We start from the raw sequence: 13,344 nt of genomic DNA, 5'->3' as shown, positions 1-13,344 counted from the left end.
CGCGTACGCTCGGGCTGCGCCCTCCGTGTTGTACTTTCCCTGATCGGTACACAATTTTGGTGCACGGCTATCCTGACCGGCAACTTGTACCAACATGGACATCCATGAACGCGTACGTAGTGTACTTTCCCTGATCGGTACACAATTTTGGTGCATGTGTACCAACATGGACATCCATGAACGCGTACGCTCGGGCTGCGCCCTCCGTGTTGTACTTTCCCTGATCGGTACACAATTTTGGTGCATGTGTACCAACATGGACATCCATGAACGCGTACGCTCGGGCTGCGCCCTCCGTGTTGTACTTTCCCTGATCGGTACACAATTTTGGTGCATGTGTACCAACATGGACATCCATGAACGCGTACGCTCGGGCTGCGCCCTCCGTGTTGTACTTTCCCTGATCGGTACACAATTTTGGTGCACGGCTATCCTGACCGGCAACTTGTACCAACATGGACATCCATGAACGCGTACGTAGTGTACTTTCCCTGATCGGTACACAATTTTGGTGCACGGCTTAGGAAATGGGCTTAAAATGTTATCACTCAATCCATTTAATCTTGTTATAGTCGATACTTACCGTGCCGACCAAGTAGGACACGATACAAGGCAATGTTGTTTGAGTAATAATATATCCGCCATACATTTCAGTACAAAATTGCTCGGTCAGACCTACGGCGGGCCATAACTCGAATACTAAACGTCGCAGACATGGGTCGTAGAACAATTTTAAGCTCGTCTAATCGTTCTCTATCCGATTCTGGATAGTGGTTTTTTGACCACTTTTCATCATTTTGTGACACCCCGAACCTAGGGACAGCTCCCTAGCTTTTTGCAAAAAAGTGCACCGAACGGGCCGGAGAGCTCGAGTAGTCAAAAAAATTTTTTTCGCTAAAAACCCTCAAAACGTGTCAGAAACACACCCTAGATGATGAAAAGTGCAACCAGAAAGTCAACCGACAACATGCCCGGGGGTACCAATTTGCTCTACGCGTCCCTAGGTAGGGTACTTTTTCATACAAACATCAATGTGCACGGTGCACAAAGTGCGCGGAACAAAAATTGCTCGGTCAGACCTACGGCGGGCCATAACTCGAATACTAAACGTCGCAGACATGGGTCGTAGAACAATTTTAAGCTCGTCTAATCATTCTCTATCCGATTCTGGATAGTGGTTTTTTGACCACTTTTCATCATTTTGTGACACCCCGAACCTAGGGACAGCTCCCTAGCTTTTTGCAAAAAAGTGCACCGAACGGGCCGGAGAGCTCGAGTAGTCAAAAAAATTTTTTTCGCTAAAAACCCTCAAAACGTGTCAGAAACACACCCTAGATGATGAAAAGTGCAACCAGAAAGTCAACCGACAACATGCCCGGGGGTACCAATTTGCTCTACGCGTCCCTAGGTAGGGTACTTTTTCATACAAACATCAATGTGCACGGTGCACAAAGTGCGCGGAACAAAACTTGCTCGGTCAGACCTACGGCGGGCCATAACTCGAATACTAAACGTCGCAGACATGGGTCGTAGAACAATTTTAAGCTCGTCTAATCATTCTCTATCCGATTCTGGATAGTGGTTTTTTGACCACTTTTCATCATTTTGTGACACCCCGAACCTAGGGACAGCTCCCTAGCTTTTTGCAAAAAAGTGCACCGAACGGGCCGGAGAGCTCGAGTAGTCAAAAAAATTTTTTTCGCTAAAAACCCTCAAAACGTGTCAGAAACACACCCTAGATGATGAAAAGTGCAACCAGAAAGTCAACCGACAACATGCCCGGGGGTACCAATTTGCTCTACGCGTCCCTAGGTAGGGTACTTTTTCATACAAACATCAATGTGCACGGTGCACAAAGTGCGCGGAACAAAAATTGCTCGGTCAGACCTACGGCGGGCCATAACTCGAATACTAAACGTCGCAGACATGGGTCGTAGAACAATTTTAAGCTCGTCTAATCATTCTCTATCCGATTCTGGATAGTGGTTTTTTGACCACTTTTCATCATTTTGTGACACCCCGAACCTAGGGACAGCTCCCTAGCTTTTTGCAAAAAAGTGCACCGAACGGGCCGGAGAGCTCGAGTAGTCAAAAAAATTTTTTTCGCTAAAAACCCTCAAAACGTGTCAGAAACACACCCTAGATGATGAAAAGTGCAACCAGAAAGTCAACCGACAACATGCCCGGGGGTACCAATTTGCTCTACGCGTCCCTAGGTAGGGTACTTTTTCATACAAACATCAATGTGCACGGTGCACAAAGTGCGCGGAACAAAAATTGCTCGGTCAGACCTACGGCGGGCCATAACTCGAATACTAAACGTCGCAGACATGGGTCGTAGAACAATTTTAAGCTCGTCTAATCATTCTCTATCCGATTCTGGATAGTGGTTTTTTGACCACTTTTCATCATTTTGTGACACCCCGAACCTAGGGACAGCTCCCTAGCTTTTTGCAAAAAAGTGCACCGAACGGGCCGGAGAGCTCGAGTAGTCAAAAAAATTTTTTTCGCTAAAAACCCTCAAAACGTGTCAGAAACACACCCTAGATGATGAAAAGTGCAACCAGAAAGTCAACCGACAACATGCCCGGGGGTACCAATTTGCTCTACGCGTCCCTAGGTAGGGTACTTTTTCATACAAACATCAATGTGCACGGTGCACAAAGTGCGCGGAACAAAAATTGCTCGGTCAGACCTACGGCGGGCCATAACTCGAATACTAAACGTCGCAGACATGGGTCGTAGAACAATTTTAAGCTCGTCTAATCATTCTCTATCCGATTCTGGATAGTGGTTTTTTGACCACTTTTCATCATTTTGTGACACCCCGAACCTAGGGACAGCTCCCTAGCTTTTTGCAAAAAAGTGCACCGAACGGGCCGGAGAGCTCGAGTAGTCAAAAAAATTTTTTTCGCTAAAAACCCTCAAAACGTGTCAGAAACACACCCTAGATGATGAAAAGTGCAACCAGAAAGTCAACCGACAACATGCCCGGGGGTACCAATTTGCTCTACGCGTCCCTAGGTAGGGTACTTTTTCATACAAACATCAATGTGCACGGTGCACAAAGTGCGCGGAACAAAAATTGCTCGGTCAGACCTACGGCGGGCCATAACTCGAATACTAAACGTCGCAGACATGGGTCGTAGAACAATTTTAAGCTCGTCTAATCATTCTCTATCCGATTCTGGATAGTGGTTTTTTGACCACTTTTCATCATTTTGTGACACCCCGAACCTAGGGACAGCTCCCTAGCTTTTTGCAAAAAAGTGCACCGAACGGGCCGGAGAGCTCGAGTAGTCAAAAAAATTTTTTTCGCTAAAAACCCTCAAAACGTGTCAGAAACACACCCTAGATGATGAAAAGTGCAACCAGAAAGTCAACCGACAACATGCCCGGGGGTACCAATTTGCTCTACGCGTCCCTAGGTAGGGTACTTTTTCATACAAACATCAATGTGCACGGTGCACAAAGTGCGCGGAACAAAAATTGCTCGGTCAGACCTACGGCGGGCCATAACTCGAATACTAAACGTCGCAGACATGGGTCGTAGAACAATTTTAAGCTCGTCTAATCATTCTCTATCCGATTCTGGATAGTGGTTTTTTGACCACTTTTCATCATTTTGTGACACCCCGAACCTAGGGACAGCTCCCTAGCTTTTTGCAAAAAAGTGCACCGAACGGGCCGGAGAGCTCGAGTAGTCAAAAAAATTTTTTTCGCTAAAAACCCTCAAAACGTGTCAGAAACACACCCTAGATGATGAAAAGTGCAACCAGAAAGTCAACCGACAACATGCCCGGGGGTACCAATTTGCTCTACGCGTCCCTAGGTAGGGTACTTTTTCATACAAACATCAATGTGCACGGTGCACAAAGTGCGCGGAACAAAAATTGCTCGGTCAGACCTACGGCGGGCCATAACTCGAATACTAAACGTCGCAGACATGGGTCGTAGAACAATTTTAAGCTCGTCTAATCATTCTCTATCCGATTCTGGATAGTGGTTTTTTGACCACTTTTCATCATTTTGTGACACCCCGAACCTAGGGACAGCTCCCTAGCTTTTTGCAAAAAAGTGCACCGAACGGGCCGGAGAGCTCGAGTAGTCAAAAAAATTTTTTTCGCTAAAAACCCTCAAAACGTGTCAGAAACACACCCTAGATGATGAAAAGTGCAACCAGAAAGTCAACCGACAACATGCCCGGGGGTACCAATTTGCTCTACGCGTCCCTAGGTAGGGTACTTTTTCATACAAACATCAATGTGCACGGTGCACAAAGTGCGCGGAACAAAAATTGCTCGGTCAGACCTACGGCGGGCCATAACTCGAATACTAAACGTCGCAGACATGGGTCGTAGAACAATTTTAAGCTCGTCTAATCATTCTCTATCCGATTCTGGATAGTGGTTTTTTGACCACTTTTCATCATTTTGTGACACCCCGAACCTAGGGACAGCTCCCTAGCTTTTTGCAAAAAAGTGCACCGAACGGGCCGGAGAGCTCGAGTAGTCAAAAAAATTTTTTTCGCTAAAAACCCTCAAAACGTGTCAGAAACACACCCTAGATGATGAAAAGTGCAACCAGAAAGTCAACCGACAACATGCCCGGGGGTACCAATTTGCTCTACGCGTCCCTAGGTAGGGTACTTTTTCATACAAACATCAATGTGCACGGTGCACAAAGTGCGCGGAACAAAAATTGCTCGGTCAGACCTACGGCGGGCCATAACTCGAATACTAAACGTCGCAGACATGGGTCGTAGAACAATTTTAAGCTCGTCTAATCATTCTCTATCCGATTCTGGATAGTGGTTTTTTGACCACTTTTCATCATTTTGTGACACCCCGAACCTAGGGACAGCTCCCTAGCTTTTTGCAAAAAAGTGCACCGAACGGGCCGGAGAGCTCGAGTAGTCAAAAAAATTTTTTTCGCTAAAAACCCTCAAAACGTGTCAGAAACACACCCTAGATGATGAAAAGTGCAACCAGAAAGTCAACCGACAACATGCCCGGGGGTACCAATTTGCTCTACGCGTCCCTAGGTAGGGTACTTTTTCATACAAACATCAATGTGCACGGTGCACAAAGTGCGCGGAACAAAAATTGCTCGGTCAGACCTACGGCGGGCCATAACTCGAATACTAAACGTCGCAGACATGGGTCGTAGAACAATTTTAAGCTCGTCTAATCATTCTCTATCCGATTCTGGATAGTGGTTTTTTGACCACTTTTCATCATTTTGTGACACCCCGAACCTAGGGACAGCTCCCTAGCTTTTTGCAAAAAAGTGCACCGAACGGGCCGGAGAGCTCGAGTAGTCAAAAAAATTTTTTTCGCTAAAAACCCTCAAAACGTGTCAGAAACACACCCTAGATGATGAAAAGTGCAACCAGAAAGTCAACCGACAACATGCCCGGGGGTACCAATTTGCTCTACGCGTCCCTAGGTAGGGTACTTTTTCATACAAACATCAATGTGCACGGTGCACAAAGTGCGCGGAACAAAAATTGCTCGGTCAGACCTACGGCGGGCCATAACTCGAATACTAAACGTCGCAGACATGGGTCGTAGAACAATTTTAAGCTCGTCTAATCATTCTCTATCCGATTCTGGATAGTGGTTTTTTGACCACTTTTCATCATTTTGTGACACCCCGAACCTAGGGACAGCTCCCTAGCTTTTTGCAAAAAAGTGCACCGAACGGGCCGGAGAGCTCGAGTAGTCAAAAAAATTTTTTTCGCTAAAAACCCTCAAAACGTGTCAGAAACACACCCTAGATGATGAAAAGTGCAACCAGAAAGTCAACCGACAACATGCCCGGGGGTACCAATTTGCTCTACGCGTCCCTAGGTAGGGTACTTTTTCATACAAACATCAATGTGCACGGTGCACAAAGTGCGCGGAACAAAAATTGCTCGGTCAGACCTACGGCGGGCCATAACTCGAATACTAAACGTCGCAGACATGGGTCGTAGAACAATTTTAAGCTCGTCTAATCATTCTCTATCCGATTCTGGATAGTGGTTTTTTGACCACTTTTCATCATTTTGTGACACCCCGAACCTAGGGACAGCTCCCTAGCTTTTTGCAAAAAAGTGCACCGAACGGGCCGGAGAGCTCGAGTAGTCAAAAAAATTTTTTTCGCTAAAAACCCTCAAAACGTGTCAGAAACACACCCTAGATGATGAAAAGTGCAACCAGAAAGTCAACCGACAACATGCCCGGGGGTACCAATTTGCTCTACGCGTCCCTAGGTAGGGTACTTTTTCATACAAACATCAATGTGCACGGTGCACAAAGTGCGCGGAACAAAAATTGCTCGGTCAGACCTACGGCGGGCCATAACTCGAATACTAAACGTCGCAGACATGGGTCGTAGAACAATTTTAAGCTCGTCTAATCATTCTCTATCCGATTCTGGATAGTGGTTTTTTGACCACTTTTCATCATTTTGTGACACCCCGAACCTAGGGACAGCTCCCTAGCTTTTTGCAAAAAAGTGCACCGAACGGGCCGGAGAGCTCGAGTAGTCAAAAAAATTTTTTTCGCTAAAAACCCTCAAAACGTGTCAGAAACACACCCTAGATGATGAAAAGTGCAACCAGAAAGTCAACCGACAACATGCCCGGGGGTACCAATTTGCTCTACGCGTCCCTAGGTAGGGTACTTTTTCATACAAACATCAATGTGCACGGTGCACAAAGTGCGCGGAACAAAAATTGCTCGGTCAGACCTACGGCGGGCCATAACTCGAATACTAAACGTCGCAGACATGGGTCGTAGAACAATTTTAAGCTCGTCTAATCATTCTCTATCCGATTCTGGATAGTGGTTTTTTGACCACTTTTCATCATTTTGTGACACCCCGAACCTAGGGACAGCTCCCTAGCTTTTTGCAAAAAAGTGCACCGAACGGGCCGGAGAGCTCGAGTAGTCAAAAAAATTTTTTTCGCTAAAAACCCTCAAAACGTGTCAGAAACACACCCTAGATGATGAAAAGTGCAACCAGAAAGTCAACCGACAACATGCCCGGGGGTACCAATTTGCTCTACGCGTCCCTAGGTAGGGTACTTTTTCATACAAACATCAATGTGCACGGTGCACAAAGTGCGCGGAACAAAAATTGCTCGGTCAGACCTACGGCGGGCCATAACTCGAATACTAAACGTCGCAGACATGGGTCGTAGAACAATTTTAAGCTCGTCTAATCATTCTCTATCCGATTCTGGATAGTGGTTTTTTGACCACTTTTCATCATTTTGTGACACCCCGAACCTAGGGACAGCTCCCTAGCTTTTTGCAAAAAAGTGCACCGAACGGGCCGGAGAGCTCGAGTAGTCAAAAAAATTTTTTTCGCTAAAAACCCTCAAAACGTGTCAGAAACACACCCTAGATGATGAAAAGTGCAACCAGAAAGTCAACCGACAACATGCCCGGGGGTACCAATTTGCTCTACGCGTCCCTAGGTAGGGTACTTTTTCATACAAACATCAATGTGCACGGTGCACAAAGTGCGCGGAACAAAAATTGCTCGGTCAGACCTACGGCGGGCCATAACTCGAATACTAAACGTCGCAGACATGGGTCGTAGAACAATTTTAAGCTCGTCTAATCATTCTCTATCCGATTCTGGATAGTGGTTTTTTGACCACTTTTCATCATTTTGTGACACCCCGAACCTAGGGACAGCTCCCTAGCTTTTTGCAAAAAAGTGCACCGAACGGGCCGGAGAGCTCGAGTAGTCAAAAAAATTTTTTTCGCTAAAAACCCTCAAAACGTGTCAGAAACACACCCTAGATGATGAAAAGTGCAACCAGAAAGTCAACCGACAACATGCCCGGGGGTACCAATTTGCTCTACGCGTCCCTAGGTAGGGTACTTTTTCATACAAACATCAATGTGCACGGTGCACAAAGTGCGCGGAACAAAAATTGCTCGGTCAGACCTACGGCGGGCCATAACTCGAATACTAAACGTCGCAGACATGGGTCGTAGAACAATTTTAAGCTCGTCTAATCATTCTCTATCCGATTCTGGATAGTGGTTTTTTGACCACTTTTCATCATTTTGTGACACCCCGAACCTAGGGACAGCTCCCTAGCTTTTTGCAAAAAAGTGCACCGAACGGGCCGGAGAGCTCGAGTAGTCAAAAAAATTTTTTTCGCTAAAAACCCTCAAAACGTGTCAGAAACACACCCTAGATGATGAAAAGTGCAACCAGAAAGTCAACCGACAACATGCCCGGGGGTACCAATTTGCTCTACGCGTCCCTAGGTAGGGTACTTTTTCATACAAACATCAATGTGCACGGTGCACAAAGTGCGCGGAACAAAAATTGCTCGGTCAGACCTACGGCGGGCCATAACTCGAATACTAAACGTCGCAGACATGGGTCGTAGAACAATTTTAAGCTCGTCTAATCATTCTCTATCCGATTCTGGATAGTGGTTTTTTGACCACTTTTCATCATTTTGTGACACCCCGAACCTAGGGACAGCTCCCTAGCTTTTTGCAAAAAAGTGCACCGAACGGGCCGGAGAGCTCGAGTAGTCAAAAAAATTTTTTTCGCTAAAAACCCTCAAAACGTGTCAGAAACACACCCTAGATGATGAAAAGTGCAACCAGAAAGTCAACCGACAACATGCCCGGGGGTACCAATTTGCTCTACGCGTCCCTAGGTAGGGTACTTTTTCATACAAACATCAATGTGCACGGTGCACAAAGTGCGCGGAACAAAAATTGCTCGGTCAGACCTACGGCGGGCCATAACTCGAATACTAAACGTCGCAGACATGGGTCGTAGAACAATTTTAAGCTCGTCTAATCATTCTCTATCCGATTCTGGATAGTGGTTTTTTGACCACTTTTCATCATTTTGTGACACCCCGAACCTAGGGACAGCTCCCTAGCTTTTTGCAAAAAAGTGCACCGAACGGGCCGGAGAGCTCGAGTAGTCAAAAAAATTTTTTTCGCTAAAAACCCTCAAAACGTGTCAGAAACACACCCTAGATGATGAAAAGTGCAACCAGAAAGTCAACCGACAACATGCCCGGGGGTACCAATTTGCTCTACGCGTCCCTAGGTAGGGTACTTTTTCATACAAACATCAATGTGCACGGTGCACAAAGTGCGCGGAACAAAAATTGCTCGGTCAGACCTACGGCGGGCCATAACTCGAATACTAAACGTCGCAGACATGGGTCGTAGAACAATTTTAAGCTCGTCTAATCATTCTCTATCCGATTCTGGATAGTGGTTTTTTGACCACTTTTCATCATTTTGTGACACCCCGAACCTAGGGACAGCTCCCTAGCTTTTTGCAAAAAAGTGCACCGAACGGGCCGGAGAGCTCGAGTAGTCAAAAAAATTTTTTTCGCTAAAAACCCTCAAAACGTGTCAGAAACACACCCTAGATGATGAAAAGTGCAACCAGAAAGTCAACCGACAACATGCCCGGGGGTACCAATTTGCTCTACGCGTCCCTAGGTAGGGTACTTTTTCATACAAACATCAATGTGCACGGTGCACAAAGTGCGCGGAACAAAAATTGCTCGGTCAGACCTACGGCGGGCCATAACTCGAATACTAAACGTCGCAGACATGGGTCGTAGAACAATTTTAAGCTCGTCTAATCATTCTCTATCCGATTCTGGATAGTGGTTTTTTGACCACTTTTCATCATTTTGTGACACCCCGAACCTAGGGACAGCTCCCTAGCTTTTTGCAAAAAAGTGCACCGAACGGGCCGGAGAGCTCGAGTAGTCAAAAAAATTTTTTTCGCTAAAAACCCTCAAAACGTGTCAGAAACACACCCTAGATGATGAAAAGTGCAACCAGAAAGTCAACCGACAACATGCCCGGGGGTACCAATTTGCTCTACGCGTCCCTAGGTAGGGTACTTTTTCATACAAACATCAATGTGCACGGTGCACAAAGTGCGCGGAACAAAAATTGCTCGGTCAGACCTACGGCGGGCCATAACTCGAATACTAAACGTCGCAGACATGGGTCGTAGAACAATTTTAAGCTCGTCTAATCATTCTCTATCCGATTCTGGATAGTGGTTTTTTGACCACTTTTCATCATTTTGTGACACCCCGAACCTAGGGACAGCTCCCTAGCTTTTTGCAAAAAAGTGCACCGAACGGGCCGGAGAGCTCGAGTAGTCAAAAAAATTTTTTTCGCTAAAAACCCTCAAAACGTGTCAGAAACACACCCTAGATGATGAAAAGTGCAACCAGAAAGTCAACCGACAACATGCCCGGGGGTACCAATTTGCTCTACGCGTCCCTAGGTAGGGTACTTTTTCATACAAACATCAATGTGCACGGTGCACAAAGTGCGCGGAACAAAAATTGCTCGGTCAGACCTACGGCGGGCCATAACTCGAATACTAAACGTCGCAGACATGGGTCGTAGAACAATTTTAAGCTCGTCTAATCATTCTCTATCCGATTCTGGATAGTGGTTTTTTGACCACTTTTCATCATTTTGTGACACCCCGAACCTAGGGACAGCTCCCTAGCTTTTTGCAAAAAAGTGCACCGAACGGGCCGGAGAGCTCGAGTAGTCAAAAAAATTTTTTTCGCTAAAAACCCTCAAAACGTGTCAGAAACACACCCTAGATGATGAAAAGTGCAACCAGAAAGTCAACCGACAACATGCCCGGGGGTACCAATTTGCTCTACGCGTCCCTAGGTAGGGTACTTTTTCATACAAACATCAAAGTGCGCTTAGCAAAAGTTCTCCGTCAGACCTACGGCGGGCCATAACTCGAAAACTAAACGTCGCAGACATGGGTCGTAGAACAATTTTAAGTTCGTCTAATGATTCTACATCCGATTCTGGATAGTGGTTTTTTGACCACTTTTCAAAATTTTGTGACACCCCAAACCTAGGGGCAGCTCCCTAGCTTTTGTCAAAAAATGGTCACCGAACGGGCCGGAGAGCTCGAGTAGTCAAAAAATTTTTTTTCGCCAAAATCACTGAAAACGTGTAGAAAACGCATTTTAGATGATGAAAAGTGAAACCAGAACGTCAAACAACAACTTTTTTGGGGGTACCCTTTTTACTCTACGGGCCCCTAGGTAAGGCGCGCCATTAGCGCTTTCCTCTCGAGTTCCCAACTTTTGCCCTCCTGGGAACATGATCATTTGTTCATTGCCTACTATAGGGAGGGTACCTTGCTCCGAGGTCAAAAATGAAAATTTCACCAAATCGTAGTTTTTACCTCTATTTTGTCGTAGGAGCATGGTTTGAGGTGTCGGTGGGTCATTTCGGCCCCCATTTGGGTCATACGTCCCCTCCCCGATTTAGTTCGTCGTATGACCATAGTCCGAACTTATGAAGCAAAAGTGGTGTCTGGTGGTGTCTGCCGATGATCTTAACCTATGATTTCGAGTTGATATGCGTATATTAGAGTAAAATTAGGCCTTGTAGTACACGGCTTATGCCCCGGACTAGGTGTCCCGGGGACAAAATCTCGAAAATTACAGACACCCCAGCATCGCTTAAGGTGGTCAGTAGCAAATATATTTTTGGGTCTTCGGACCCATGAAGAGACAGTAGCTGGCTAGTTTGCTGTACTCTTACGCTGAGAACTGGCAGCGTAGAGGGTCTACGGACCCTGAAAGGACCTACCCAACCTTTCAAAAAGCTCCCTGGAGCGGTACATCACGGGTCTACGGACCCTAAGACTTCGTCGTGATGGTTTCAAGCATAAAAGTCGTAACAGTTTAAGAGGTTTTCGTAAGCGTATATTAAATGCATGCTTGAAACTAAGCTTCGTTGTCTTTAAACACTGCAAGACCAATCGAACTTTTTAGGGAAACTCGAAGGATTCACGCTAAGCTCGATGAGCTATTAAGGGTAGTGGTGCATGGTTTGTCGGCGTTCCTTGGATCTAATCCATTGAACAAATGTGTCTGGGGTCATGGTGCAGGTAAAATAGCGTGATGAAACCGGGTTTCCCTTACCAAATGTGGCATAACTTTCCCTGAGAGCGAAGCTCAGACCCACGTAGGGGAGAGCAAAGTGGAACTTAAATGTTCTATGCAGCAAATGTTCGCCATGCGGATAAACAAGTTGGAATAGCTCAATGTAGTGTAATGCAAACACGAATCGCAATTAACGATAAGGGGACCCAGAAGCAATTCTGCGGAACCCTCGGGGGAGGTGTGAGTTGATATAATTAGAGGTGATAGTCCAAGTTGTTCGAGCTCCGGCTCGGCAGCCGATACGAGGTTCCTGTTGAGCTTGTACATCGCGCAGAGGCGCCGTTCGGTTCTAGCAATGATTCCCGCCACCATGTTTCATGCGTGCAGAGGTCCGTTAGAGCTCGAGCAATGTGTCCCGCCGTGATTACGAAAAAGTTTAACAGTTGACTAAGTTGGGGGTGTGTTCAAGTAATCGCGCAGAGATGCCGTTCGGTTTAAAGCAATGTTTCCCGTCACGAGGTGGTATTGGCACCTGTGCAGAGTGACCGTTAGCAATGTCTCCCGTATCACGGTGGAGTTCTTCCACTAGTGCAGAGTGACCGCTAGCAATGTCTCCCGTCACAAGGTGGTAGCCCAGCAGTGCAGAGAAGCCGCTTTCAGCAATGTTTCCCGTCACGAGGTGGTATTGGCACCTGTGCAGAGTGACCGTTAGCAATGTCTCCCGTATCACGGTGGAGTTCTTCCACTAGTGCAGAGTGACCGCTAGCAATGTCTCCCGTCACAAGGTGGTAGCGCAGCAGTGCAGAGAAGCCGCTGTAGCAAAGTCTCCCGTATCACGGTGGAGTTCTTCCACTAGTGCAGAGAGATCGCTGAACCGTGCAATGTGTCCCGTCGTGCGCACCCGTTCGACCAGATGTAACAAGTTGGGGTGCAAGTTGCAAGTTCACGCGCAGAGATGCCGTTCGGTTTAAAGCAATGTTTCCCGTCACGAGGTGGTATTGGCACCTGTGCAGAGTGACCGTTAGCAATGTCTCCCGTATCACGGTGGAGTTCTTCCACTAGTGCAGAGTGACCGCTAGCAATGTCTCCCGTCACATTGGTGGTAGCCCAGCAGTGCAGAGAAGCCGCTTTCAGCAATGTTTCCCGTCACGAGGTGGTATTGGCACCTGTGCAGAGTGACCGTTAGCAATGTCTCCCGTATCACGGTGGAGTTCTTCCACTAGTGCAGAGTGACCGCTAGCAATGTCTCCCGTCACATTGGTGGTAGCCCAGCAGTGCAGAGAAGCCGCTGTAGCAAAGTCTCCCGTATCACGGTGGTATCATTCCACTAGTGCAGAGAGATCGCTGAACCGTTCAATGTGTCCCGTCGCGGTGTGCTTGTAGCGAGCACGTAGGATACACCTTGC

Source organism: Anopheles merus, unplaced genomic scaffold (assembly GCF_017562075.2).
Source record: "Anopheles merus strain MAF unplaced genomic scaffold, AmerM5.1 LNR4000072, whole genome shotgun sequence".
In the NCBI taxonomy this organism is placed as follows: Eukaryota; Metazoa; Arthropoda; class Insecta; order Diptera; family Culicidae; genus Anopheles; species Anopheles merus.
The sequence above is the reverse complement of the archived record's forward strand: the minus strand, read 5'-3'. Positions refer to the sequence as shown.